Below are 6,000 nucleotides of genomic sequence, written 5' to 3' on the forward strand. Positions count from 1 at the left end.
GTTTGTGCTCTCCAAGAGTCTATTTCCTGAGTCCTGTGAAAGTTCTGGTGGCTCTATGGTGGGGTTAATGGGAACCTCCTCCAAGAGGGCTTATGCCATACCCTGGTCTACTGAACTCAGAGCCCCTGCTCCTGCAGCAGTCCACTGCTGACCCATACTTCCACAGGAGATACTCAAACACAGTTCTGGCTCAGTCTCTGTGGGGTCTCTGGGTCCTGATATGCACAAGGTTTGTTTGAGCCCTCTGAGCATCTCTGGCGGGTATAGGGTTTGATTCTAAACGCAATTTTGCCCCTCCTACCATCTTGCTGGGGCTTCTCCTTTGCCTTAGGATGTGGGGTATCCTTTTTTTGGTGGGATCCAACATTCTCCTGTCAATGGTTGTTCAGCAGCGGGTTGTAATTTTGGAGTTCTAGCAGAAGATGTGGAGAAGGCAATGGCAACCCACTCCAGTACGCTTGCCTGGAAAACCCCATGGGCAGAGGAGCCTGGAAGGCTGCAGTCCATGGGGTTGCTACAAGTCGGACACGACTGAGTGACTTCACGTTCACGTTTCACTTTCATGCATTGGAGAAGGAAATGGCAACCTACTCCAGTGTTCTTGCCTGGAGAGTCCCAGGGACGGGGGAGCCTGGTGGGCTGCTGTCTATGGGGTCGCACAGAGTCGGACACGACTGAAGTGACTTAGCAGCAGTAGCAGCAGCAGCAGCAGCAGCAGCAGCAGTAGCAGCAGCAGAGCACACGTCCTTCTACTCCGTCATCTGTGAATGTTGGTTTGTTACTTCTGTGAGAGAGATGTGTTCCAGATTAACATATCTGAACAGTATGTTAATAGACAACAAAATTAACAATAAATTGGACTATGCAAAACAAGTGTGGAGTTTCTTATTCCTGAATTCACTTCAGCAGAAAATTCTCCAGGTTATAAAAGATGTATAAAGCCAAGTGCATCCTGGAAACCACAGCATCTGGTCTTGTTTTAGGCTTCATCTATCAATCCACTGGGGACAGTGTCAAATGTTGTCTCGCCCCCGGGTAGTCTGTGTTCCGGAGGTGCCGGTTTTCAGATTTGCTCCCTGGGGACCTCTTTCACCACTCATTCCTAAAAACTGAAAGCAGATGGTGAGAGGATATCCAAATGTTGCAGCACTGCTTTTTGAAAAGATTATTCTTTCTCCAGTAAATTGCTTAAGGTCATGAAAATTTCCTCTTACTTTTTTCCCCTCAAAAATTGAATGGTTTTAGCTCTTACATTTAGGACTATAGGGGCGTCCCTGGTGGCTCAGATGGTAAAGAATCTGCCTGTAATACAGAAGACCTGGGTTCAATCCCTGGGTCAGGAAGATCCCCTGGAGAAGGGAATGGCTATTATCCACTCTAGTTTTCTTACCTGGAGAATCCCATGGACAGAGAAGCCTGGCAAGCTACAGTCCATGGGGTTGCAAAGAGTCAGACCTAACTCAGCGGCTATGAGTTTCACTTAGGCCTATGATCCATTTTGATTTACTATTTGAATGTGGTGTGACATTAGGATCTACACTCATCTTTTTCATATGGCTATCCAAATGTCACTTGCCTGGGCTTCTCCTTGTGGTGGCTTCTCTTGTTGTAGAGAACAGGTTCTAGGCACATGGGCTTCAGTAGTTTCAGCACGCAGGCTCGGGGGTCGTGGCACATGGACTTAGTTGCTCCACAGCATGTGGAAAGTGCACTTGTGATTTCTTTGGTCCATGATTTATTTAATAGTGCATTTTAAATCTTCTAAATATAGATGGGGAAACAGAGGAAACAGTGTCAGACTTTATTTTGGGGGGGCTCCAAAAGCACTGCAGATGGTGACTGCAGCCATGAAATTAAAAGACGCTTACTCCTTGGAAGAAAAGTTAGGACCAACCTAGATAGCATATTCAAAAGCAGAGACATTACTTTGCCAACTAAGGTCCATCTAGTCAAGGCTATGGTTTTTCCAGTGGTCATGTATGGATGTGAGAGTTGGACTGTGAAGAAGGCTGAGCGCTGAAGAATTGGTGCTTTTGAACTGTGGTGTTGGAGAAGACTCTTGAGAGTCCCTTGGACTGCAAGGAGAGCCAACCAGTCCATTCTGAAGGAGATCAGTCCTGGGTGTTCTTTGGAAGGACAGATGCTAAAGCTGAAACTCCAGTACTTTGGCCAGCTCATGCGAAGAGTTGACTCATTGGAAAAGACTTTGATGTTGGGAGGGATTGGGGGCAGGAGAAGAAGGGGACGACAGGGGATGAGATGGCTGGATGGCATCACTGACTCGATGGACATGAGTTTGAGTGAACTCCAGGAGTTGGTGATGGACAGGGAGGCCTGGCGTGGCGGGATTCATGGGGTCGCAAAGAGTCGGACACGACTGACAGACGGAACTGAACTGAACTGAGCTGAAATATTTGAATACCTCTCAGTTTTTAATTACTATTGATTTATAATTTAATTTTACTTTGGTTAAAGAAAACACATTTTGTATTATTTTGATCCTTTTAAATGTACTGAAAATTTTTTATGGCCTTGCATATTGTTTACCTATAGTCCATGAATGCTTGAAAATAATATTTTCTGCTTTTATTGGGTAGAGTGTTCTGTAGATGTCAGGTCAAGTTGGTTGATAGTATTGTTTAAGTTTTCTAGTGGCCAGGGTTCACCTCTCTGAATTCTAGTCCTCTCCCTGATATTGGCTAAGAATTTCTAAATATCCTATTTAATTTCTAAATAACTGTTCAATGCTTTGAAGAATTGTGCTTTCCTTACTCAGTCTTTTCAGTTGTTTTTAGCAGGATGTTTAGCTTGAATTATCTAATCTGAAAATTCTGGAATCCCATTTATCAATTTTTAATACAGGGTTGTCTGTTTTTGTCTTTTGGACTTAGACTAGGTACCATTTCTAGTAACATGAGGCAAACTTTTAACAAAAGATTTTACTGATAAAAGAGAGTAGAACTCAAAGCCTTTAAATTTCTAGCAAATTGCCCCCAAGTAACAACTCTTTATTCCTAAATCAATTTAAACTAATATTTATATATATAAAGAATTATAATTCTGTGTAGATGGTTGGCTTCCTGCTATTAATGTGTTGAAAGACATTACTGGATAAATCATCATATAAATATCATAAAATTGTAAAAGTTCAATTAACCAGGTTAATAGAGCAAAAATTGTCATAACCTCAAGGAGAAATTGACAAAGCCTCCATCATAAGGAGAACACTTAATATGTTTTAATATGTTTAATATGTTTAATATGATTAGTGGTAAAAAGAAAACAATAATATACAGAAGACTTGAATAATACAATAAACAAGCTTTATCTAAGGAACATGCATATATCTCTGTTTTCCCAACAACTGAACAACTCATATTCTTTTCAAATATTGATACCATGATGGAAGAATAAGAACTTGAATAGATTTCGCAATTAACTGAATTACAAATAATTAAATTAGAAATGAATACCTAAATTTAAAACATATTTAAAATGCAAAAAATCACATTTCTAAATAACTCACAGGTCCAAAAGTTAATATTGAAAATTAGGAGATACAACTGAATACAACTTAGTGAAACTTGTGAAATGTAGTCAACGATATACTTGGAGGTTATCATGATCTAAAATACAAAAATTAGAAAAGAAAAAAATTTGAAAATAAATTAATGAACTATGTAACAGAGTAAACTCAAAGAAAGTAGAAGGAAATAACCAAGATTATTTATATGGGTAGAATCTAATTAATAGAGAAGGAACTTTAAAAGGTCAACAAAGCCAAAAACTCATTTAATATTTACCAACTTCGGGCAATGATCAAGAATTAAGTAAATAATGATCAAGAATTAAAAACAGCAGAGGGGGCCGAGAAGCCACAGGAATAGCTGGACATGGAGTACATTTCTTGCCACAAATGCATCAAGGATACATATATAAATGCAACAGCTCTCACAGCGCACCAGCTGAACACTGGCAGGAGACCCTAACCACTGGAAAGGATTCCATGGATCCACACATAACTGGGTAGGACAAAAGAAAGGAGGGAGAAGAGGGAGGAGAGCTAGTGGGACCGGACCTGCACTTGGGGGTGAGGAAGCTGAAGCAGGGAAGAGATTTCTGCATCCAGGGAAATTGGTTAGGACAGAGGGGAAGAATTTGAGGCTGTTGGAGGGTTAAGTAGCTCATCTGTGACAGTATGAATAGAGTGAGAACCACACAGAAATCCAGGCCATGGCTCTACGTACCCCAGACAGGTACATGTTTCCACTGATGTGCACGGTGGCTAGGAACTGGGGCGTGAGGATTTGAGAGCAATCTCGTGGCAAGACTAACTGTTGACTGCAGGGAGACTGCCTAACGGAGGACACAAGTCCTCCAGGGCAGCCTTGGGAGCAGACTCCTGTGGATGGCCCCCATGCAAAGAAGGAGATAAAACCACAGTTGAGCTCCAGGTGTGGAGTGACTAAGGAATACAATCAAAAACCTTTCCCTCAGCTGCACAAGCTACAGATTAAATCTACAAAGTCAACTAGACAGCTTCTGTATGTATGGAATATATAAAAGGACAATGAGTGTTCCCACAAAGGAAACACTCTGGCTTTGGCAGCTGTAGACACAGAAGACATGCCTATGGGGGTGTATGGCCAGATTAGAATATGAGCTGTCCTACAGCAGGTCCACAGATTAGGCCTCCCCAGAATCAAAGGGCCTTCTAGGGAGGCAGAGGTGGACAGTGGCAAGGACACTGACAGCTAAGACACTAGGAAAACATTTATTATTTTTATGCTTTGATTCATTCTCATACTGGTTCTTGGAGAAGGCAATGGCACCCCACTCCGGTACTCTTGCCTGGAAAATCCCATGGACAGAGGAGCCTGGTAGGCTGCAGTCCGTGGGGTCGCTAAGAGTCAGGCACGACCGAGCGACTTCACTTTGACTTTTCACTTTCATGCATTGGAGAAGGAAATGGCAACCCACTCCAGTGTTCTTGCCTGGTGAATCCCAGGGATGGGGGAGTCCGGTGGGCTGCCGTCTATGGGGTCGCACAGAGACGGACACGACTAAAGCAACTTAGCAGCACATTGGTTCTGGGTTTCCCCCCCTTCTTCTCTGTTGTTGTTCATCTTCTTCTAATTTCTATTAAGGTTTTTGGGATTTTAAAAATCATACTTTTTATTTCTTTTCCGTATTTCTGCTTCTACTTTGGCCTTCTGCTATTCTGTGGTGTGGCTTTGCTATTTGTGTTTTATTTGTTTGTTTCTTATGGGTTTTTTGCTATAGTTTTTCTTTAATATTTCTCCGTGTGCATTTTTCTATATACTTCTATTTAACTTTGCTTTTATATTTTCTCCAACATTTTTGTTTGTTTTGTTCTCTTTGCTTTATTCCTCAGTTGGCACTCTGCTTTGGTTTTGTTTTCTGTTTTGCATTGTAGTTAGTTTTGCTTTTAATTGCTTCATTTCATTTTTTGTTTCTTTTGCTTACCAGGTCACTCTCTTCTTCTCTGTTTTCTTAGGTCTTTACAGTTTCTCTTGTATGGGTATATGTGTGTGTTTGTGTATGCGAATGTCCCTTTGTTTTTGTTCATCTGTTTGTGCTTTTACCATTTTTCTGTTAAAATTTTGTTGTTTCTTTTTTTTTTTTCAATCTCCCTTATCCCATAACACATGGCTTGTGGGGTCTTGGTTCCCTGACCAGAAGTTGGGACTGAACCTCTGGGGTTGGAGTGTCAAGTCCAGGATGCTAGACTGCAAGAGAACTCTAGACCCCAGGGAGTATTAACCAGAGTGAACTCCCATGAAGACCTCCACCCAAATCCAAGACCTGGCAGCACCCAAATGCCTGCCACACCCAGAGCTTGGCAATTCACCAAAACAACAAGCAAGATAGAAACAAAAACCCAATCATCAGCCATCAAGCTGCCCAGGTATCCCAACACACACTACCTCACACAGCACTTCCCATCGAAGAGAAAAAACTCACCTCCTCCCACCAGAA

The sequence above is a fragment of the Budorcas taxicolor genome, chromosome 7, assembly GCF_023091745.1.
Source record: "Budorcas taxicolor isolate Tak-1 chromosome 7, Takin1.1, whole genome shotgun sequence".
NCBI lineage: Eukaryota > Metazoa > Chordata > Mammalia > Artiodactyla > Bovidae > Budorcas > Budorcas taxicolor.